The sequence below is a fragment of the Eriocheir sinensis genome, chromosome 39 (assembly GCF_024679095.1).
Source record: "Eriocheir sinensis breed Jianghai 21 chromosome 39, ASM2467909v1, whole genome shotgun sequence".
In the NCBI taxonomy this organism is placed as follows: Eukaryota; Metazoa; Arthropoda; class Malacostraca; order Decapoda; family Varunidae; genus Eriocheir; species Eriocheir sinensis.
The window spans coordinates 1,291,529-1,316,431 of record NC_066547.1 but is presented as its reverse complement, the minus strand read 5'-3'; the positions used below and the strand labels follow the sequence as shown (position 1 = coordinate 1,316,431).

Genomic DNA, 24,903 nt, shown 5'->3' with positions numbered 1-24,903 from the left:
GTTAAAAATGCATAAGTATTGCAACATGGTGGATTACAGCAGGAGGGAAGGCATCACCTCCGAACATATCGGCCTCGTCAAGACGAATCGGAGGCGTGTAATGATTTGAAACTCATCCTGAAATATCTGTGGACTGTGCTGACCGTGCTGAGATGAGTGGTTCGGCGAGGCGGACCTTGAAAACACCTACATGGCCATCACGACTGAAGTGGTGTTCGCCGACAGGTAGAATGTAGGTGCAACCTTCACAGACTGACAGAGATTGAGTGATAACAGACACTGGAGACCCTCCAGGCGATGACTGGTGAGCGCCTGCCACCATCCACAGGCTGTCACACAAGGAGCCCTGGGAGTAACCTTGCCGGAAGCCCCGCGGGCCGCAGTGTGTGGCTGGCGTTATACAGCCCCCAGCCATCGCCTGGAGGGCATCCAGTGTCTGTTATCACTCACCTTAGGTAGTCTGTGAAGGTCCAGTCATCACTGGTGCACGTGTATCTTACCTGTGATCAACACCGGCAGCCACAGACTCCTGCCTAATGAACGAACACAGGTGAGCCAATATTTTACCTCGCCAGACTTATCCTTTACAATATTCAACTCTTTTAACCCAACACACCTGTTAATCTTGTGACTGACTTCAACAAACGTTTCCCACCAACCTTACCAAACCCTAAACAATACCTATTTGGGTCACTAGTGTCTGTTATTTCATGTTTACTTGACTAACCTCCCAGCGGCGATAAACCAAACCTAATCATATTAACCTAACCTGGGTAAATTTATCGTTGACATATAGTTATTTCAACTTAATCTGTTATTTAAGATAGCTAGTTTTAACCAAATCAACTATTATTTAGAAAAGTTGGTATTTTTAACCTAACTTAAATGTCAGAAGTGTCCTAACAAAATTACCTTCCTTTGCTTATTTTTAGTAACCAAACCAAATCAATTTGACGTACCGGTAGCTCTTAAACTGAACTTGCTCTAGTACTCAAGCTTGCATCACTTATGACTTTTTTCCTTTAATCCTAAATCAACTTGTTTAGAAACCTTGCTCCGACATACCTAACTCCTAACTCAGATAAATTTCCGATTTGTGTTACTGACTATTTTTTAAACAAACATTTTGATTTTGGACGTAAATTTTTTACCAAACTAACTATCATTCAGGATGTTGCCTTATTTTAACCTAACAAAAAATTATAAACGTCACCTAACCTCATTGATCCTACTTAACGAACGGTAGCTATCCTTTCTGTAAAATACCTCCCAGGAATCCCTTGGTGTTGCAAAATGATACTAATATCCATGCTAGCTAGCATTGTAGTATTGTTTAATTTGTTTTGATCATTGTTTTTTTTTCCACATTTGAAATTAATTAGTTCACAGTATATTATGGCTTTTGTTATTTGCAGCTTCCTTTCTTATAGGGGAGGCGGTGGCTGAGTCGTCAAAGTAATGGCCTCGTGTTCAGGAGGACGCGAGTTCAATCCCCACCCGGTGCCACCAAGCTGGGATTTTTCAGCCGCCGCCGAGTGGCTTAAAACTACCCACATGCTGTCCAGAAGACCACCTATCAACCCGGACTCTAGATTCTAGGATCAAAGATGAGCTCTGGGAGGGCAGCATGAGCCAATGCAAGATGGCGCCACTATAAACACTACCCTGCGCCAGAACAGGCTGGGCCGACCATCAGGACCTACCGGAAAGAAGCCTTGGACCGACCATCAGGCTCCACCGGAAGACGACTCCCGGCGCAATAGGAGGCAATGTAAAAAAAAAAAAAAAAAAAATGAAGATCTAAAAGTGAATTTTATGATTATTCTTAGTCTTACTCCCAAATAGCTAAAGTCAATCAACAATGCTAAAATCTTTTTGAACAAAATAAATTGCAAATTGGTCCATGAGTCAAGAGTTTTGACTTCTGGACAAGCATAGATATAGATATAGGGCAGGTACCAAAGCATTTCTAATTGTAATGTATCTATTTGCAGTGATCATGATGACATTGACAACAACGAGCAAGTCCTCCTAGACCTAGAGTGACCTCAAGCTGGTATTCGCCACATAACATTATTGTTTAATCATTTAGTTTTTGTCATCCAGCATCAAGCAATCATTCCCATGCAAGAATATAATGCACAATATAAGCAACTTCACTTGCTAGAAAACAAGACAATGTTGCCAGCCCATATAGTGTGCACTGTGCAGTAAATAACTCATGTAGATAATGCCTGTTATTCTATCACATACTTATGTCGATGCAATGTCTTTTAGTTCTTGCTTCAGGTATATTAATTACTAATCCATTCTTATTTCTCCGACGGCCATTTCCTGTGTCGATACGTCAATCAGCTCAGTACTTTTATTTTCTTAGCTTGTGTTTTGCAATTCTTTGCCAATTAAATCACTGGACACATCTTAATAAATATCACAGATTTAATTATCATATATCAGTCCCATAAGTTTATTTCAGATGCTCTTAAAACAACATCTGTCCATTCATAGTCCAACTTAACCTGGTAGCAGCAATGGGCCAAATTTGTGGCTTTACCGTGTACCAGTGACTGGCCACATTTTTGCCATGATATAAACCCCCCAAAATAGATGAAACTGATCACAAATGTGTTGATATATATTATGAAATGGTTTGCGTGAGTGATGATTTTTTCTAATTTTTCTCGCTCGGAGGGACCTTTAACCCGGTAGCAGCGGGGATCATGTTTCTTAATGGTCCCTCTAAGCGAGAAAAATGGGAAAAAATCATCACTCACACAAACCATTTCATAATAGTATATATCAAAGCATTTGTGATAAGTTTATGTATCATCTATTTTGGGGGTTTAAATCATGGCACAAATTTGGCCCGTCACTGCTACACGGTAAAGCCACAAATTTGGCCCGTCACTGCTACCGGGTTAAGAAACATGATCTCTGCAGCTACCAGGTTAACCTCTTTTAGTATAGTACACTAATCAAGAAAAAACATCCCAATTAATATATATAGATATATATATATATATATATATATATATATATATATATATATATATATATATATATATATATATATATATATATATATATATATATATATATATATATATATATATATATATATATATATATATATATATATATATATATATATATATATATATATATATATATTATAATGTAGTTTATTTGAACTTGTACTCATATTTCAGGGCCAAACATGATGTGGAAGAAGAAATCGGTTGTCTCCATCAGTCGGGTTTGTGCCAAGGCAGCTTTCTCCAGCTGTCCGGCAGAGGTCCAGTCCATGCCCTGGAGAAATTTAGCCCCCAACAAAAGATGGCATGCCAGAGATGGATCCGCAGCTTCTCCTCCAATCAATCAATCCTTGCAATGCCCTTTCTCTTTTCTCTCCTTCTGTACCACCATGCTTATACATAACTGATCCAAGGTACTTAAACTCATTAACCTCTTCCATTTCTTCACCATTCAAAATTATTTTGCATTCTTTTTCACATTCAATGCCCACTCTATATGGGCATACAGAATCTACAACCTCCCTTTTACTCCGCTCACAAACCATCACTTTACTTTTGTTGACATTTACTTTCAACTTCCTCCTTTTACATACACTATCAAAAACACTGACCAAATTTTGTAAGTCACTTTCATTTTCTGCAATGAGCAGTGTCATCAGCAAATAAGATTGAATTCATCACCCACTTCCTTCCCTCCCTCAGCATACATTTTTACTTCAATTTCCCCAACTTTGCCCTTCATTTCTCATAACACCATCCATATAAATATTGAACAACCACGATGACATGACACACCCCTGCTTTAGCCCACTTTCATCTCAAAATGTTCCCTTGTTTCTCCACTAATTTTGACATATGCAGATGCATCCTCATAGAAAGACTTTATTGCATAAAGCAGTTTTCCTCCCACACCATATATCTTTAAGACATCCCACAATGCCAGCCAATCGACTCTGTCATAAACTTTCTCTAGAATAACTAGATCCATGAAGGCAGCATAGTATTTTTTCCTTTTGCTAATATTTTTTCTAATAAAACACCATCCTGAAGGAAAATATCTGATCCACACATCCTCTTCCCTTCCTGAAGTCTCCTTGTTCTTCACTGATTTTCTCTTCTGTAAGTCTTTGCGCAGTCTCAATTAGGACTTTTTCAAAAACCTTTCCAGGTAACCTACACTCAGCAGACATATACCCCTACAACTCCCACCTCCCTGCTCCTGCCCTTCCCCTTGTAAACTGGGACCATGATGGCTTTTATCAAGTCTGCTGGGACCTCCCCCCCCTTCCCTGGCCACTTCACATATCTTGACCATTCATCAGAGCTGGGACTACCGATTGACATTTGGGATCGGTACTACCGGCGGTAGATTACTGCTACCGATACCGATCATTCGGTATTTTGAAGAAACTACGAATACCGCTACCGATCGCATGATTGGCAGTCAATCGGTATCGGTAGATTGAAAAGCGAGCGGGACTTTTTGTTAAGACTTAAGAGAAGACGACCCGGCAAAATGAAACGGACAAGTTTCAACACGTTCGGCGCATCTATGGGAAGCAGTTAGCAGGAAATTCCAGGTATTACTTTGACGTCATCACGCTTAGCCAATCACCGGCCGTTCTGGGCGTTCTCAGCCAATCAGAGGCAGCCACGACCTAGCAGATTCTCGCTCCCGCCAAAAGTTTTGGCGGGAGCCCCACTCTTGTTTGGCCTGCCGACGCGAGTAGCCTACACCTACGCTCTCGACAACGTGCTCAGCCTCATCGCCTAGTGTTTTAAGTGGCAGTATTTTTAAGTCCACCCGCCGCGGCAGCAGCACTTAATCGTTTTGTGCTTTTAACTTTTCAAGTGATTTTCCTTTTTTAAACTTTATTTTACATTAAAAAAGTTTTGATCAAGTCAGTGAACTATTTAATCATATTGTTACGAACCAGAGGTTAGGATATGCTGTGTGTTGAGTGAGTGTTTTGTATGTGGCGCGGCGGGGCCCGTGTGTAGGAGTGTGTGAACCCTGTAAGAGGGACGCGGCAGAGTGAGGCTAGTCACGTAAGCCAGTGTCACGTGTGAGGCAGCGTGGGGGAGAGGTGAGGTGTGGAGGCAGCGTCTCCTTCCATTTTTTATTATATAATTATAGAGTTTTTTAATCTACCGATACCGAATCTATACCGATCGGTAGATTTCTGAAAAATCTACCGATCTACCGATACCGATTGGACGCGGCTCGCTACCGACTACCGATACCGGTGGTAGATTTTTTCTACAGAATCCCAGCTCTGCCATTCATATAGTAACTTCATCTCCACACTTCAACATTTCTGCTGTGACTCCTCTCAATTCATTCATCATCATCATCTCATCAACGCCTGCTCTTAGGAGCTCCCACCAGGGGATTGCCACGGCAGAAGTTTCCATCTTTCTCTATCCAGACACTCCCTCCTTGCCTGCTCAAAGTTTCTCAAGGATCTCTCATCCTTCTCCCTAACGTACTCCTGCTGCACCCTATCTCTCCATTTCACTGGAGGTCGTCCTCTAACATTCCCTCCCTCAATCTCACATACACCCTTCTGGTCATCTTACTCTCCTCCATTTGCTCCATGTGGCCAAACCACTTTAAAGTCACTTATTCCCTTCACCCCCGTGACACATTCCAAAACGCTCGTACACACTTTCATTACTTATTCCATCCATTCTACTCACACCACAAGCACTCCTCAAGTAACTAATTTCCACTACCTGCACTCTAGACCTCTGACTTTCATTCAAGGCCCATGTTTCACTTGCATATGTGAGGGTTGGTACTATTATTGTATTTTTAACTGATAACTGATCCAAGGTACTTAAACTCATTGACCTCCTCCATTTCTTCACCATTCAGAATTATTTTGCATTCTTTTTCACATTCAGTTCCCACTCTATATGGGCTTATAAAATCTACAACCTCACTTCTACTCCCCTCACAAACCATCACTTTACTTTTGTTGACATTTACTTTCAGCTTTCTCCTTTTACAGACGCTATGAAAATCACTGACCAAATTTTGTAAGTCACTTTCATTTTCTGCAATGAGCACTGTGTCATCAGTAAACAGGATTGAATTCAGCACCCACTGCCTTCCCTCAGCGTACATTTTTACTCCAACTTTGCCCTTTATTTCTCTCATGACACCATCCATATAAATATTGAACAACCATGGTGACATGACACGCCCCTGCCTTAATCCCACCTTTATCTCAAAATGTTCACTTGTTTCTCCACCAATTTTGACACATGCAGATGCATCCTCATAGAAAGACTTAATTGCACTAAGCAGTTTTCCTCCTACACCATAAATCTTTAAAACATCCCACAATGCAATCCAATCGAATCTGTCATAAGCTTTTTCTAAGTCCATGAAGGCAGCGTATAGTTTATTTCCTTTTGCTATTATTTTTTCTACTACCATCCTGAAGGAAAATATCTGATTGATTCCATCAGTTCCTGCTGCTTTTCCATTTTTTAATCTTTTTAATGCCTGATTTACTTCTTCATATGCTATACTTTTTTCTTTATATACTCCTCCTCTACCTCCACTCAAAACTGCTGCTGTTACAGCTGCTGGACGTCCATCATCAAAATTCATTAAGTTATTGAAATATTTTCTCCATCTCTCTTTCACAGCTTCCCCGTCTTTGAACATCTTTCCATTCTCATCCATAACTTCATTAATTTTCCTTGGGGAGATATTATTGGGGTGATGCATTTCTTTCGTTTTTTACTTCTTTCCAATATGATTTCCTGTTCCCTTTATATTTTTCACTTATTCTTTTTCCAAAGTCTTCGTCATCTCTCTTCTTGCTTTCTTTTATTGCTTGTTTTAATTACATTTTGCATTCTCTATATTTCTTTTTCCTTTTCCTTTTTACTTGCTCAGACACATTTCTTTCGTGAGTTTTCTTAAAAAGTTCCCTTTATTCTTTTACTATCCTCCTTATCTCTTCAGTCTACCGTGAATTTCCTTGTATTTTTCCATCCCTCACCACTTTCATTCCTACCACTTTTTTGTTGTAGTTAACACTACTTATTTGAATGTTCCAAAAACTTTTTCAATATCTATCTGTACTATCTTTCACACTTTCCCATTTTCACTTAAGGCCTCTGCCATTTCATGTTATACTCATCTTTTATTTCTTTTTCCTGTAACTTTTCTATCTTCAGTATTTCCTTTTTTACTTCACCTTTCTTTTCAAACACCCACTTTTGCAAGATGGTCAGAGCCATCGAACATCCCACTTACTACCTTCGCATCACAAATATCCTTTCTCAGTCTTCCATCTACTGCCACATAATCAATCAATCCTTTCTGCTCATAATCATTCCCCCTTCTCCATGTGTATATGTGGATATAGGCAAAAGTAATAAAGCCCCACACATCAGAAGTTGTATTGCTTTGCCTGGGTTATGCAGATGATGTAGTATTAGTGGAAGGATTTTGCCTGATCCTAAATGACTTTGGTATGGAATGGAAACTTATCTTTAAAGAAAATAATGGAAATTCACACCAGCAGTAGGGCAGCAGATGCTGGGAAACAATATCTTAGAGGTAATAGAAACACGTGGTTATTTAGCATTTGAGATAAGCAAGGAGGCCATAGGAGAAGGCACAAAGAAAAGTAAATGAAGCCAAGGTAGGGAAAATGACGGGTGTTAGCATCAGTGGTAGAGAAGGGAAATTAGCCAGTATGAATATGGAAGTTGCCTTTGGATGGGGAAGGTAGTAACCCCACAGCTATCTTGTATGGGTCAGCAGGACTAACACTGAAGATGTCGGGAGGTTAGAAGTCATTCAAAACCAGTTGGCATGATAGCGTTAACATGCTCTCAGGGGAAATGGGGTGGAGCTTCTGAGAAAGGTTAACCAAGGGGAAGCTGAGTTTCAAAGAGAGGAAATGAGTGAACACCGGTGGGCCAAATTAATAAAACACTGGAAATTCAAGACAATCCCCTTTGGAGAAAGGAAATATACAGAGAGGGAAAGCATATGATGACACTGGAGCAGAGTGAAACAATGTGAATGGAAGACCTGTCAAAGATAGTTGAGAAAAGTGGCCTCAGTGAATGAAGAAGTACCTATACCTATCTATAGTACAGCAGATAGGTGTAGAAGCTCGGGAAACATTAGAACATTTTATAATAGTACCAGTGATTGTGTGCCTTGACCCACTGAGGTAAATATATGCCAGAGTAACCTGACTGAAAGTTGATATATATAAAAATAAATAAACAAGAAAGTCACTGAACACACGAGTCTGAAATTATGGTAGCCATCTCACGTGAGGCTAATGCATTATGTGTTGTATGTTGGTCTCTGAATACAGTACAGTGAAAAACAGCTTGAATATTGAAGAAACTTCAAACTATTGAAGAGTGTGAATTAACGCATCTTAGCACATTGCATTTTGGCAGTAGAGGGGTCAGGTTAGGTTGGCTATAGGCTAGGTATAGTTAGGTTTGATCAGGTCTGGTTAGATTTAGTTTGTTTTGACTTGTCTACTTTTATTATTAGGTAATTCCGTGTGATACGCTTCGCGCTACGCCTTTAATTGCTGTCATCGGCGGCTGAGGAGACGACGTCGAGGCAGTAATATATATATATATATATATATATATATATATATATATATATATATATATATATATATATTTATTTATATATATATATATATATATATATATATATATGTATGTATATATATTACCAGAATACATAAAAGAATAGTGGAGGTACACCGGAAACATGAAAAGATGCACCTATATAACGATCATGGGCAATAAAGACCACAAGAGGAAGAAGAAGAAGGCTCGTTGATGTCGATCATTTACTCCATTGATGTGTCTATTGTTTCCAAACAAGCTTTTGTGTACAGATAGATAACGTGTTGAATTCATTATAGCTATTAATTTCATCTTTGCATAATATGTACTGTGGTAGCTATATACAATGCTTTTGCAAGTTGTCGTTTAATTTGCTATGCGATGCACTTCATACCGGTATTTTGCTCAAAAAATACTTAGCTTAGAGTCCGCTAAGGGGAATTCTAAGTAATACTTAAGGGCCTATGCTTAGCTAAAAGTTGTTAAGTGCAAGGCTTAGTAATATTCTTAGAATATTGGTGTATACGGCCCCTGCAGGCCTTCATATCGGCACAACCTGAATAAAATAAAAACAAAACAAGCAGTATCAATTACAAATCATCCTATTCCCTATTTCTTACACACCACTTCTTTTCCAAAAAACTCTTCATGGCTTCTATAATTCTCTCATTTGCTTCAGGGGCGGTATACACAAACGTTCTTAGCATCGCTAAGTGCACTTAACGGCAAAGAATCGTTAAGTTTTCTACTTAAAATGGCGCTGGGCCGCTTAGCGCTGAAGCTGGAGCACTTAGCGGGCGGAAAATTTAAGGCGGGGAAGGGGCTCCCTTAGCACCGTTAAAAATGCATAAGTATTGCAACATGGTGGATTACAGCGGGATGAAAGGCATCACCTCCTAATATATCTGCCTCGTCTAGACGAATTGGAGGCGTGTAATGATTTGAAACTCATCCTGAAATATCTGTGGACTGTGCTGACCGTGCTGAGATGAGTGGTTCGGCGAGGCGGACCTTGGAAACACCTACATGGCCATCACGACTGAAGTGGTGTTCGCCGACAGGCAAAATGCAGGTGCAACCTTCACAGACTGACAGAGATTGAGTGATAACAGACACTGGAGACCCTCCAAGCGATGGCTGGTGAGCGCCTGCCACCATCCACAGGCTGTCACACAAGGAGCCCTGGGAGTAACCTTGCTGGAAGCCCCGCGGGCCGCAGTGTGTGGCTGGCGTTATACAGCCCCCAGCCATCGCCTGGAGGGCATCCAGTGTCTGTTATCACTCACCTTAGGTAGTCTGTGAAGGTCCAGTCATCACTGGCGCACGTGTATCTTACCTGTGATCAACACCGGCAGCCACAGACTCCTGCCCAAGGAACGAACACAGGTGAGCCAATATTTTACCTCGCCAGACTTATCCTTTACAATATTCAACTCTTTAAACCTAACACACCTGTTAATCTTGTGACTGACTTCAACAAACGTTTCCCACCAATCTTACCAAACCTTAAACAATACCTATTTGGGTCACTAGTGTCTGTTCTTTTATTTTTACTTGACTAACCTCCCAGCAGTGATAAACCAAACCTAACCTGGGTAAATTTATCATTGACATATAGTTATTTCAACTTAATCTGTTATTTAAGATAGCCAGTTTTAACCAAATCAACAATTATTTAGAAAAGTTGATATTTTCAACCTAACTTAAATGTCAGAAGTGTCCTAACAAAATTACCTTCCTTTGCTTATTTTTAGTAACCAAACCAAATCAATTTGACGTACCGGTAGCTCTTAAACCGAACTTGCTCTAGTACTCAAGCTTGCATCACTTATGACTTTTTTCCTTTAATCCTAAATCAACTTGTTTAGAAACCTTGCTCCAACATACCTAACTTAATATAAGTTCACCTCCCCTAACTCAGATAAATTTCCGATTTGTGTTACTGACTTTTTAAACAAACATTTTGATTTTGGACGTAATTTTTTTACCAAACTAACTATCATTCAGGATGTTGCCTTATTTTAACCTAACAAAAAATTATAAACGTCACCTAACCTCATTGATCCTACTTAACGAACGGTAGCTATCCTTTCTGTAAAATACCTCCCAGGAATCCCTGGGTGTTGCAAAATGATACTAATACCCATGCTAGCTAGCATTGTAGTATTGTTTAATTTGTTTTGGTCATGTCTTTTTTTTCACATTTGAAATTAATTAGTTCACAGTATATTATGGCTTTTGTTATTTGCAGCTTCCTTTCTTATGAAGATTTAAAAGTGAATTTTATGATTATTCTTAGTCTTACTCCCAAATAGCTATTAAAGTCAATCAACAATGCTAAAATCTTTTTGAACAAAAAAAATTGCAAATTGGTCCATGAGTCAAGAGTTTTGACTTCTGGACAAGTATAGATATAGGGCAGGTACCAAAGCATTTCTAATTGTAATGTATCTATTTGCAGTGATCGTGATGACATTGACAACAACGAGCAAGTCCTCCTAGACCTAGAGTGACCTCAAGCTGGTATTCGCCACATAACATTATTGTTTAATCATTTAGTTTTTGTCATCCAGCATCAAGCAATCATTCCCATGCAAGAATATAATGCACAGTATAAGCAACTTCAATTGCTAGAAAATAAGACAATGTTGCCAGCCCATATAGTGTGCACTGTGCAGTAAATAACTCATGTAGATAATGCCTGTTATTTTATCACATACTTATGTTGATGCAATGTCTTTTAGTTCTTGCTTCGTATATTAATTACTAATCCATTCTTATTTCTCCGACGGCCATTTCCTGTGTCGTCGTCAATCAGTTCAGTACTTTTATTTTCTTAGCTTGTGTTTTGCAGTTCTTTGCCAATTAAATCACTGGACACATCTTAATAAATATCACAGATTTAATTATCATATATCAGTCCCATAAGTTTATTTCAGATGCTCTTAAAACAACATCTGCCCATTCATAGTCCAACTTAACCTGGTAGCAGCAACAGGCCAAATTTGTGGCTTTACCCTGTACCAGCGATGGGCCACATTTTTGCCATGATATAAACCCCAAAAAATAGATGATGCATAAACTGATCACAAATGTGTTGATATATATTATGAAATGGTTTATGTGATGATTTTTTCTCATTTTTCTTGCTCGGAGGGACCTTTAAGAAACATGATCCCTGCAGCTACCAGGTTAACCTCTTTTAGTATAGTACACTAATCAAGAAAAACATCCCAATTAATATATATATATATATATTTATATATATATATATATATATATATATATATATATATATATATATCTATATATATATATATATTATGTTGTTTATTTGAACTTGTACTCATATTTCAGGGCCAAACATGATGTGGAAGAAGAAATCAGTTGTCTCCATCAGTCGGGTTTGTGCCATGGCAGCTTTCTCCAGCTGTCCGGCAGAGGTCCAGTCCATGCCATGGAGAAATTCAGCCCCCAACAATGAGATGGCATGCCAGTGATGGATCCGCAGCTTCTCCTCCAATCAATCAATCCTTGCAATGCCTTTTCTCTTTTCTCCTTTTGTACCACCATGCTTACATAACTGATCCAAGGTACTGAAACTCATTACCTCCTCCATTTCTTCACCATTCAAAATTCTTTGGCATTCTTTTTCACATTCAATGCCCACTATATGGGCATACAAACTCTACAACCTCCCTTCTACTCCGCTCACAAACCATCACTTTACTTTTGTTGACATGTACTTTCAACTTTCTCCTTTTACATACAATATCAAAAACACTGACCAAATTTTGTAAGTCACTTTCATTTTCTGCATTGAGCACCGTGTCATCAGCATACATTTTTACTTCAATTTCGCCAACTTTGCCCTTCATTTCTCATAACACCATCCATATAAATATTGAACAACCACGATGACATGACACACCCCTGCCTTAGCCCACTTTCATCTCAAAATGTTCACTTGTTTCTCCAGTAATTTTGACACATGCAGATGCATCCTCATAGAAAGACTTTATTGCATAAAGCAGTTTTCCTCCCACACCATATATCTTTAAGATGTCCCACAATGCCAGCCAATCGACTCTGTCATAAACTTTCTTTAGAATAACTAGATCCATGAAGGCAGCATAGTATTTTTTCCTTTTGCTAATATTTTTCTAATAAAACACCATCCTGAAGGAAAATATCTGATCCACACATCCTCTTCCCTTCCTGAAGTCTCCTTGTTCTTCACTGATTTTCTCTTCTGTAAGTCTTTGCGCAGTCTCAATTAGGACTTTTCCATATACCTTTCCAGGTAGCCTACACTCAGCAGACTTATACCCTACAACTCCCACCTCCCTCTCCTGCCCTTCCCTTGTAAACTGGGACCATGATGGCTTTTGTCAAGTCTGCTGGGACCTCCCTTCACAGGCCACTTCACATATCTTGACCATTCATATAGTAACTTCATCTCCACACTTCAACATTTCTGCTGTGATTCCTCTCAATTCATTCATCATCATCATCTCATCGACGCCTGCTCTTAGGAGCTCCCACCAGGGGATGGCCACGGCAGAAGTTTCCATCTTTCTCTATCCGGACACTCCCTCCTTGCCTGCTCAAAGTTTCTCAAGGATCTCTCATCCTTCTCCCTAACGTACTCCTGCACCCTATCTCTCCATTTCACTGGAGGTCGTCCTCTAACATTCCCTCCCTCAATCTCACATACACCCTTCTGGTCATCTTACTCTCCTCCATTCGCTCCATGTGGCCAAATCACTTTAAAGTCACTTATTCCCTTCACCCCCGTGACACATTCCAAAACGCTCATACACACTTTCATTACTTATTCCATCCATTCTAGTCACACCACAAGCACTCCTCAAGTAACTAATTTCCACTGCCTGCACTCTAGACCTCTGACTTTCATTCAAGGCCCATGTTTCACTTGCATATGTGAGGGTTGGTACTATTATTGTATTTTCAACTGATAACTGATCCAAGATACTTAAACTCATTGACCTCCTCCATTTCTTCACCATTCAGAATTATTTTGCATTCTTTTTCACATTCAGTTCCCACTCTATATGGGCATACAAAATCTACAACTTCACTTCTACTCCCCTCACAAACCATCACTTTACTTTTGTTGACATTTACTTTCAGCTTTCTCCTTTTACAGACGCTATGAAAATCACTGACCAAGTTTTGTAAGTCACTTTAATTTTCTGCAATGAGCACTGTGTCATCAGTAAACAGGATTGAATTCAGCACCCACTGCCTTCCCTCAGCGTACATTTTTACTCCAACTTTGCCCTTTATTTCTCTCATGACACCATCCATATAAATATTGAACAATCATGGTGACATGACACGCCCCTGCCTTAATCCCACCTTTATCTCAAAATGTTCACTTGTTTCTCCACCAATTTTGACACATGCAGATGCATCCTCATAGAAAGACTTTATTGCACTAAACAGTTTTCCTCCCACACCATAAATCTTTAAAACATCCCACAATGCAATCCAATCGAATCTGTCATAAGCTTTTTCAAAGTCCATGAAGGCAGCGATAGTTTCTTTCCTTTTGCTATTATTTTTCTACTACCATCCTGAAGGAAAATATCTGATTGATTCCATCAGTTCCTTCTGCTTTTCCATTTTTAATCTTTTAATGCCTGATTTACTTCTTCATATGTTATACTTTTCTTTATATACTCCTCCTCTACCTCCGCTCAAAACTGTTGCTGTAACAGCTGCTGGACGTCCATCATCAAAACTCATTAAGTTTTGAAATATTCTCTATGTCTCTTTCACAGCTTCCCGTCTTTGAACATCTTTCCATTCTCACCCATAACTTCATTAATTTTCCTTGGGAGATATTATTGGGGTGATGCTTTTCTTTCGTTTTTTACTTTTCCAATATGATTTCCTGTTCCTTTATATTTTCACTTAGTCTTTTCCAAAGTCTTCGCCAACTCTCTTCTTACTTTCTTTTATTGCTTGTTTTAATTTCATTTTGCATTCTCTATATTTCTTTTTCCTTTCCCTTTTTACTTGCTCAACCACATTTCTTTCTTAAGTTTTCTTAAAAAGTTCCTTTTCTCTTACTATCCTCCTTATCTCTTCTGTCCACCATGAATTTCCTTTTCTTTTCCATCTCTCACCACTTTCATCCCTACCACTTTTTTGTTGTAGTTAACACTACTTCTTTAAATGTTCTAAAAACTTTTTCAGTATCTGTACTTTCACACTTTCCCATTTTTCACTTAAGGCATCTGCCATTTCACGTTATACTCATCTTTTATTTCTTTTTTCCTGTAACTTTTCTATCTTCAGTATTTCCTTTTTTACTTCACCTTTCTTTTCAAACACCCACTTTTGCAAGATGGTCAGAGCCATCGAACATCCCGCTTACTACCTTCAAGGCCACAGATATCCTTTCTCAGTCTTCCATCTACTGCCACATAATCAATCAATCCTTTCTGCTCATAATCATTCCCCCTCCTCCATGTGTATATGTGGATATAGGCAAAAGTAATAAAGCCCCACACATCAGAAGTTGTATTGCTTTGCCTAGGTTATGCAGATGATGTAGTATTAGTGGAAGGATTTTGCCTGATCCTAAATGACTTTGGTATGGAATGGAAACTTATCTTTAAACATAATAATGGAAATTCACACCAGCAGTAGGACAGTGGGTGCTGGGAAACAATATCTTAGAGGTAATAGAAACACATGGTTATTTAGCATTTGAGATAAGCAAGGAGGCCATAGGAGAAAGCACAAAGAAAACTGAATGAAGCCAAGGTAAGGAAAATGACGTGTGTTAATATCAGCGGTAGAGAAGGGAAATTAGCCAGTATGAATATGGAAGTTGCTTTTGGATGGGGAAGGTAGTAACCCCACAGCTATCTTGTATGGGTCAGCAAAACTAACACTTAAGATGTCGGGAGATTAGAAGTCATTCAAGACCAGTTGGCATGATAGTGTTCACATGCTCTCAGGGGAAATGGGGTGAAGCTTCTGAGAAAGGTTAACAAAGGGGAAGCTGAGTTTCAAAGAGAGGAAATGAGTGAACACCGGTGGGCCAAATTAATATAACACTGGAAATTCAAGACAATCCCCTTTGGAAAAGGAAATATACAGAGAGGGAAAGCATATGATGACACTGGAGCAGAGTGAAACAATGTGAATGGGAGACCTGTCAAAGATAGTTGAGAAAAGTGGCCTCTGTGAATGGAGAAGTACCTATACCTATCTATAGTACAGCAGATAGGTGTAGAAGCTCGGGAAACATTAGAACATTTTATAATAGTACTAATGATTGTGTGCCTTGACCCACTGAGGCAAAGATATACCAGAGTAACCTGACTGAAAGTTGATATATATAAAAATAAATAAACAAGAAAGTCACTGAACACACGAGTCTGAAATTATGGTAGCCATCTCACGTGAGGCTAGTGCATTATGTGTTGTATGTTGGTCTCTGAATACAGTACACTGACAAACAGCTTGAATATTGAAGAAACTTCAAACTATTGAGGAGTGTGAATTAACGCATCTTAGCACATTGCATTTTGGCGGTAGAGGGGTCAGGTTAGGTTGGTCATAGGCTAGGTATAGTTAGGTTTGGGCAGGTCTGGTTAGATTTAGTTTGTTTTTGACTTGTCTACTTTTATTATTTGGTAATTCCGTGTGATACGCTTCGCGCTACGCCTTTGTTGTCACCGGCGGCTGAGGAGACGACGTCAGGGCAGTAATATACATATTTTACCAAAACACATAAAAGAATAGTGGATGTACACCGGAAACATGAAAAGATGCACCTTTATAACGATCATAGGCAATAAAGACCACAAGAGGAAGAAGAAGAAGGCTCGTTTATGTCGATCATTTACTCCATTGATGTGTCTATTGTTTCCAAACAAGCTTTTGTGTACAGATAGATAACGTGTTGAATTCATTATAGCTATTTCATCTTTGCATAATATGTACTGTGGTAGCTATATACAATGCTTTTGCAAGTTGTCGTTTTGCTATGCGATGCACTTCATACCGGTATTTTGCTCAAAAAATACTTAGCTTAGAGTCCGCTAAGGGGAATTCTAAGTAATACTTAAGGGCCTATGCTTAGCTAAAAGTTGTTAAGTGCAAGGCTTAGTATTATTCTTAGAATATTTGTGTATACGGCCCCAGCACTCGATCAGTCCCACCAGCAGCAGCATCTAGGGATGGGCAAGTACCGTTAATTTGAGTACCGGTACCGAAAACCCGGGTACCGTTAGTACCGGTACCCGAAGGAATATTTCTTTTTATCTTTGACTTCTGATGAAACTCCCAAATAAATTTCCTGTAAAGAAAACTCTCTCTCTCTCTCTCTCTCTCTCTCTGAATGAAGTGAATATTTATTTTTTCGAAAAAAAAATAGCATGTATATATTAAGTTATTATGGATGTACTCGATCATAGTCTAATAACAATAACAATATTTATTAGCAACCTAATAAATAAATAAAATAATAAATAATGGAGCTGTGATGGAAACGGAAAGCAGGACAAAATGGTGGGAACTTGGGGGGACGGTCAGCGAGGCAGTGACTTAGCGTCTCCATACAGAACCCATACCGCGTGATACCACATTGAGGCGGGCGGGCGAGCGCCGAGCGTCACTAAGATCCAGACGGTACTAGCGGCAATGCGCAGTGCCGATCGAGTGATCATGACGCTTCCCGGTACCCAAGTGATCATGAGGCTTCGCGGTACCAGGTACCGGTACCGGGTACCGCGAGGAATCGATTCCTCGCGGTACCAGCCCTGTATGGAGACGCTGAGTCACTGCCTCGCTGACCGTCCCCCCAAGTTCTCACCATTTTGTCCTGCTTTCCGTTTCCATCACAGCTTCCGTTTCCATTATTTTATTATTTTATTTATTTATTGGAGTTACTGGATAATTCTTCATGTCCGATTCTTTTTCTTTTTTAGGTTACTAATAAATATTCCCAGCTAGCAAAAAATGTGGGCCCCATGTGGGCAACATATGGGTTCCCAGTTGGGCAATCTTGGTGGGCCCCGGATAGGCAAATATGGGCCCCACATTTGCCCACACGGACCCCAGATGGGGGATGCAACAGGGTATCTATGTGGGGCCCAGGTGGGCCCCATGTGGTAACCATATGGGCATGCATGGGCAACATTCCCCTAGATGCACAGGATGATAGTTCCTGCTGCCCACAGATCCATTGTTGGAGCTCAAATGATATCCCTATGTACATCAGTTTATTGCCTTTTGTTGAAAGTAATTTCTTGGTTTCAAATCCTTGAAAGTCACCTTTCAAGGATTTGAAACCAAGAAATTACTTTCAACGAAAGGCAATAAACTGATGTACATAGGGATGTCATTTGAGCTCCAGCAATGGATCTGTGGGCAGCAGGAACTATCATCCTGTTGGCCTAAGTACAGTATCCATGCTTATCAACCCGAGGCAAATTTATCAGGCAGATGTGCCAACAACATGAGAGCACAGTAAGAAAGCCCAGTCTTGGCAATGACCTTTCTCAGGGGCCAGGCAGCCTAGGAATCACCAACAACAACCTGAGGCAAAAAATATGTACTTAAAACTAAATCCTGGTTTATTGCTTTTTGAAAACTACAAAAACACAAGTTATTTTTCACCCTACTGAAAATAATGCACTGGTTCCATAGGCCATGAATAGCCAGCCAACCAACTAATTCTGAACATGGGTTTGCTGGAAAATAGTAAATGAAATTACTCAATGCAATAAAATCAACACATATGAATAACAGCAGAATATGATTTGTACCTGTCTACTACTTTTGTGCAAATACATAAATTGCTTCTCCTAAGAGCATGAAAGTCCAGCTGTCTCGGGGTCATGCCACTCAAATGTGGTTAATACAAAATCATAACAGGGGTAGGTGGGTGTGCAAGAACTATATAAAACAGCCCATACTGCACAACTAAAACAACTTCAAATAATGTCCTCATGAAGAAATACTCTCATTATTGCAATTTGGATCACCAGCAGTCATTATATACACTCGACGGAGCACAGAAATCAGTCCAAACCTTCTACATTTGATTCAGTTATGGATTTTTTTTTATTACAACAAAGCAGCTCAAGGGCACAAAAAAAGAAAACAATAATAAAAAAAGCCCGCTACTCGCTGCTCCCAAAAAAGAATCAAAAGAGGTGGCAGAAAGCAAGATCAAATTCGGGAGGAGAAGTGTCCTGATACCCTCCTCTTGAAAGAGTTCAAGTCGTAGGCAGAAGGAAATACAGATGAAGGAAGATTGTTCCAGAGTTTACCAGCATGAGGGATGAAAGAGTGAAGATGCTGGTTAACTCTTGCATAAGGGGTTTGGACAGTATAGGGATGAGCATGAGTAGAGTCATGTGCAGCGGGGCCGCGGGAGGGGGGGAGGCATGTAGTTAGTAAGTTCAGAAGAGCAGTCAACGTGAAAATAGCGATAGAAGATAGAAAGAGAGGCAACATCGCGGCGGAATTTAAGAGGTAAAAGGCACTCAATAGGAGGAGGAGAGCTGATAAGACGAAGAACCTTAGCCTCCACTCTGTCCAGAAGAGCTATGTGAATGGAGCCCCCCCACATGTGAGATGCATACTCCATACGAGGGCGGACAAGGTCCCTGTATATGGATAGCAACTGCGCGGGGGAGAAGAACTGGCGGAGACGATACAGAACGCCCAACCTCGAGGAAGCTGATTTAGCGAGAGAGGAGATATGAAGTTTCCAGTTGAGATTTTGAGTTAAGGATAGACTGAGGACATTTAGTGTTGAAGAAGGTGACAGCTGAGTGTTGTCGAAGAAAAGGGGATAGATGTTTGGAAGATTGTGTCGAGTTGATAGGTGGAGAAATTGAGTTTTTGAGGCATTGAAGGACACAAGGTTCCTTCTGGCCCAATCGGAAATGATAGCAAGGTCTGAGATTAAGCGTTCTGCAGCTCCAGTCTGGAGTCGTGTACTTCCTGTTGTGATGGTCTTCTATTGAAAGAAGTTGAATAATGCAGAGTGGAGTCGTCAGCGTACGAGTGGACAGGACAGTTTGTTATGGAAAGAAGATCATTGATGAATAACAGGAAGAGAGTGGGTGATAGGACAGCTAGCCCTGTGGAACCCACTGTTGATAGGTTTGGGGGAAGAGCAGTGACCGTTTACCACCGCAGAGATAGAACGGCTGGAAAGGAAACTGGAGATAAAGGAACAGAGAGAGGGATAGAATCCGAAAGAGGGCAGTTTAGAAAGCAAAGACTGGTGCCAGACTCTATCGAAGGCTTTCAATATGTCTAGCGCAACAGAGAAAGTTTCACCGAAACGGCTAAGAGAGGATGACCAAGAGTCAGTTAAGAGAGCAAGAAGATCGCCAGTAGAACGCCCCTTGCGGAATCCATACTGGCGATCAGATAGAAAGTTAGAAGTGGAGAGGTGCTTTTGAATCTTCCGGTTAAGGATTGATTCAAAAGCTTTAGATAGACAGGAAAGTAAAGCTAAAAGGCGGTAGTTTGAGGTATTAAAATGGTCACCCTTCTTAGGCACAGACTGTACAAAGGCTACTTCCAGCAGGAAGGAAAGATAGATGTTGATAGGCAGAGATGAAAGAGTTTGACCAGGCAGGGTGTCAGCACAGAAGCACAGATTTTAAGGACAATAGGAGGCACTCCATCAGGTCCATAAGCCTTTTGAGAGTTGAGGCCAGGGAGGGCATAGAAAACATCATTAGGAAGAATCTTAATAACAGGCATAAAGGAGTCAGAGGGGGGGATGAGTAGGAGGAATATGCCCAGAATCGTCCAAGGTGGAGTTCTTACAGAAAGTTTGAGCAAAGAGTTCAGCCTTAGAAACAGATGAGATGGCGGTGCTGCCGTCAGGGTTATGGAGAGGAGAGAAAGAGGAAGAGGTGAAATTGAAGGAGATATTTTTAGCTAGATGCCAGAAGTCAGGCTTACCCTCTAATGATACCCAAAATAATAGTCAACAAAGCAAGCCTCCTCCTACCATGCCTAACTGTATATAGCTAGGAAGTATTACAGCATGAGGCAGAATTTTCGGTAAAAATTCTCTCACTAGTCTCAGTCCAATTGCAGATAACAAATAAATAGGGCAAGGTCAGGCCTATAACTATTAACACAGACTACATACCATATATACAGCAGTACCTGGTAAGTCAAAGAACAGATACAGAGTAGATAAACATGTACATTAGGCCTACTACATATACTACATAATAATACCTACAACATAAAATACCCGCCAAGGCAAGGGAAAATTCGGTACAATTAATGAACAACTGGCACCTAAATTAAAATTATTGTTGCACATTCACCTTTTTCTCCTCACCCGTACGTCAGCTGGCCACCACCGGGGGTGTCAACAGCAACAATCCACTACACATGCAATAACACTAGCTGGCAAGTACACACTCACACCAGCATACAATTTACAGACACTCACTGCACAGAGTGCACCCTCGTGCTCACAGCATTCTAACCAGTTAAATTAGGTTAGATTACACTAGGTTAGTTTGGTTTTAGTTAGGTTGGTTTTAGTTAGGTTAGTTTTAGTTAGTTTAGGTTTAGTTACATCAGCAGGAATGGGTATGAGCGTGAGGGTGCACTCTGCGTAATGAGTGCCCAATTTACGTAGGTATACCATCCAAACCCGCACTCACACACAAGAAATAACCACTCACACGTACTCACACACCTATATAGATGTGTATTGATCTAGAAAAAAATGTACACACTGAGACACATATGTTTCGCCCCGTACTGTACTACAGCACACAAAACACATCCACACACATCATACTAGCTGTTAGTATTAGATGCAAACGGCAGGTCAGAGCAACAAGGAAATCACCAAAGACGGGGGAGGGCAAGAGCGATCTTACTGTACACATGTTCTTGTTGTGTATTTGCTGGGGCCCGTGAAGGCTGTGGTACCACAGCCTCTAGGTTGTGCCCCAAAGGTGCAAGTAGCAGGTGGATGACTGTTTGACGAGTTAATTGTTCCGTTTTCTTGAGAAAGGTTCTGGCGAGTTTTAGGATCTTGAAGGCCAGGCCAGAGTCTTGGTTACCACTCAGGTCAGATACTGTGAGTCTGTGGATGTGGAGTGAGGCCAGTGAGTGGAGGATGGTTCGGGGTTTTTTCCCTCCAAAAACCGCTTGATCTTGATTTTACAGGAGACTCAACAGCTTCCCCTTGAGTCAGGCCTTTGGAACGGCAACTCCTGTAAAGAAAAGTAGGTAAATTTATCGCAGAGGTCAGAATAGGATTTGGGGGTTGAAACTATTTTTTCCTGATAGATTTCGATGTGCTCTTTATGAATTTGATAATTTTTTCACCTCCCCGGTACTGGTACCGCGGTACCTGCCCACCCCTAGGCCAGCATCCATTCCCTCTCCGTTCTTGCAATCCTCCCATTTACATCCCAGCCCATCTCACTCATCATCTCCGTCCTTTCTCTCCGGTACCTCCCACACACCAGTAGTATCACATGCGTGGCAGCGCGACAGTTTCATCCACAGTTTTCCACACCCCTGTCACACATCTGACACTTGCTCTTGCTGTACAGGTGACCCGTTGGAGAGTCAGGCCTTCGTATCGGCACACCCTGTAAAAATAAAACAACACAAGCAGTATCCATTACAAATCTTCCAATTCCCTATTTCTTGCACACCACATCTTTTCCAGAAAACTCTTCATGGCTTCTATAATTCTATAATTTGCTTCATCACTCAGTCCCAGCAGCAGCAGCATCCATTCCCTCTCTGTCCTTGCAATCCTCCCATTCACATCCCAGCCCATCTCACTCAGTGCCACCCTCATCATCTCCGTCCTTTCTCCCCGGTACCTCCCACACACCAGTATCACATGCACGGCAGTTTCATCCACACCCCTGTCACACATCTGACACACTTTGCGGGACTCAGACCACCTGTAGTTTCTTGCATTCACATTCATACACTGCGCTCGAGCTTGGAAGAGAAGATCACCACCCAGGCTTCCATCATACCAGCTGACACACTGCGGGGCTTCCTTTTCCCTGTACCATTCCAAAGTAGTCTTTCGCTCCATCACATGCTTCCACCTCCTCAGACCGTCACCTTTCACTGCACTGTCTATCTCTTTCTTCCACTTTCTCACATTCCATTCTAGACCCTCACTATTTCTGTCAGTCACCTCCCATTCAAAGAAACGCCTAGCTCCCTTCCTCTCTGCTCACCCACCTGACTCGCATACCACTGTCACCAACCATTCTCATGCAGTTTTTAATCCATTTGCTCTCATGCACACTCCACAAGTAGACCTTCCGTGCCAATCTCGCGTGATCCATTCGTTCCAGTCTGACTTTGTATCTAAGGGTAGCCTTCCTAAATCTTTCCCTAAAGGTACTACACCCCATATCACCCCTCATTGCTTCCACCGCTGCATACCTTGGTGCATTCAAAGCTAACCTACCGATCCTATTTTGCCCTACTTCCAATTTATCCATTTCCAACACACTCCATGTAATCACCTCCATCCCATACATTACACTCGGCACTGCTACACTCTTCCACACCTCTCTCAGCACATCATACTTACATGCTCTCATTCTTGCCACTTCCCAGACGGCCCACCCATTGATTAACTAGGCTAATCTTCTCATTCTTTGTCCTTTCACATCCGCTCGGACTCATCCATACACCCAGGTACTTGTATGCATCTTTTTGCCCTAGCTCTGTGTCTCCTAGCCTCCAGGTCCTATTTCTCTCATCTTCTGCCCCATTCACAATTACCATTATCTGACTTTTCTCACTACTATATTTCACTCCAAAATCTCTCCCATACTTATTTACCACATCTAATAGTTCCTGCAGTTCCTCCGCTGATTCACTCATGACTACCACATCATCTGCATATAGAAGCACACTTACCCTGTCTTCTCCCACTTTTACTCCTGCATTCTTTCTCCTCATCCTGGCTGCCAACTCCTCAGTGTACGTACAGACTGAAGAGAGTTGGAGACAGAATGCAGCCCTGCCTAACACCTCTTTCACTCCTCACCCACTCTGTCTCTAATGCTCCTAACCTATACCTGGCTCTCGTATCCACATACATATGCTCCTAATGATCCGCACTATCTTATCACTCAAACCTACTTTCTCCAGTACCTTGCACATCACCTCCCTGTTCACTCTATCATACGCTTTCTCAATATCAAGAAACCCAAGATACAACGGACTTCCATTCTTTCTTTTCCTCTCTATCATCTCATTTACCACATACATATTGTCCTCTGCCCTCCTGTCTGTGCGAAAACCATTCGATCTGCTCCTCACCCAGCACTCTCTCTCTTTCAATCCACTTACACAGCCTTTCATTCAACACAGCACAGAAAATCTTTCCCACCGTATTCGCCAGGGCTATCGGTCTATAATTCTTCAGCTCTTTCTTACTCTTATGTCCTCCCTTGTGTATCACTCTGCATTCGTTCCATTCCCGAGGCACTCTCTCATTCTCCCATACACAGTTGAATAGCTCAGTCATCCTGTCTATCACCACCTCACCTCCATTCTTATACAATTCATACGGGATCTCATCCAGCCCTGCTGCCTTGCAATTCTTCTGCTTCTTCAAACATACCTCGACTTCCTCTCTGCAAATTCTCTCATTCAGCTCATCCGCATCCTTCCTCTCAAGCGTTACACATCCCTCTCTCACCTCAAAAACTTCACCCATCCCTCCAATCTCTTCCCAGAAACCTTTTATACACTCTTTCATTCTATCTGTGTTCCTGATATCCTCACCATTTACTTTTAGGCACTCCACGGTTTCACTATCAGTCACACTTTCACCCCTCAAGAATTTATACCATTCACGCCCACCTTCTAGGCCTTTTTCTTTCAGAGCCCACTCCTCTCACACCTGACCTTGGCCTCCCTAATCTTCCATTTAGTGACCCTCTGTTGCCTTACATACTCTGACCATGTATTCTGATATTCATTCTCTGCCTCAATGTTTTCATGGTCACCTGCTGTACAGCAAGAGCTAGAGCATTTAGCAGCTCCTGCGTTATTAATGTGACTGGCATAAGTATTGTTTTGTACATGTCAAAAAGATCGGAAAATAATGTAACTTGTGCAATCATGTTAATTTATTTGACTTATCAATTCCCTAAGTATAATATTATACACTTCTATTTATAGCATATATCAGATC

The 24,903-nt window shown here is 40.9% G+C and overlaps 3 long non-coding RNA genes across 3 annotated transcripts; 2 read left to right on the top strand and 1 right to left on the bottom strand.

Annotated features, from left to right (window-relative positions):
- The first annotated feature begins 409 nt into the window (after nucleotides 1-409).
- Nucleotides 410-3,289, top strand: LOC127008859 (uncharacterized). The gene is made up of 3 exons (XR_007761383.1): nucleotides 410-550; nucleotides 1,995-2,056; nucleotides 3,210-3,289. It is a non-coding gene; the product is annotated as an uncharacterized LOC127008859 (long non-coding RNA).
- Nucleotides 3,290-9,340: 6,051 nt separating this feature from the next.
- On the top strand, nucleotides 9,341-12,185 carry LOC127008858 (uncharacterized). Its single transcript, XR_007761382.1, has 3 exons — nucleotides 9,341-10,055; nucleotides 11,131-11,192; nucleotides 12,027-12,185. It is a non-coding gene; the product is annotated as an uncharacterized LOC127008858 (long non-coding RNA).
- A 6,090-nt stretch (nucleotides 12,186-18,275) lies between these two features.
- On the bottom strand, nucleotides 18,276-24,722 carry LOC127008857 (uncharacterized). Its single transcript, XR_007761381.1, has 3 exons — nucleotides 23,619-24,722; nucleotides 22,184-22,312; nucleotides 18,276-21,928 (listed from the first exon to the last, which is right to left on the bottom strand). It is a non-coding gene; the product is annotated as an uncharacterized LOC127008857 (long non-coding RNA).
- Nucleotides 24,723-24,903: the final 181 nt, after the last annotated feature.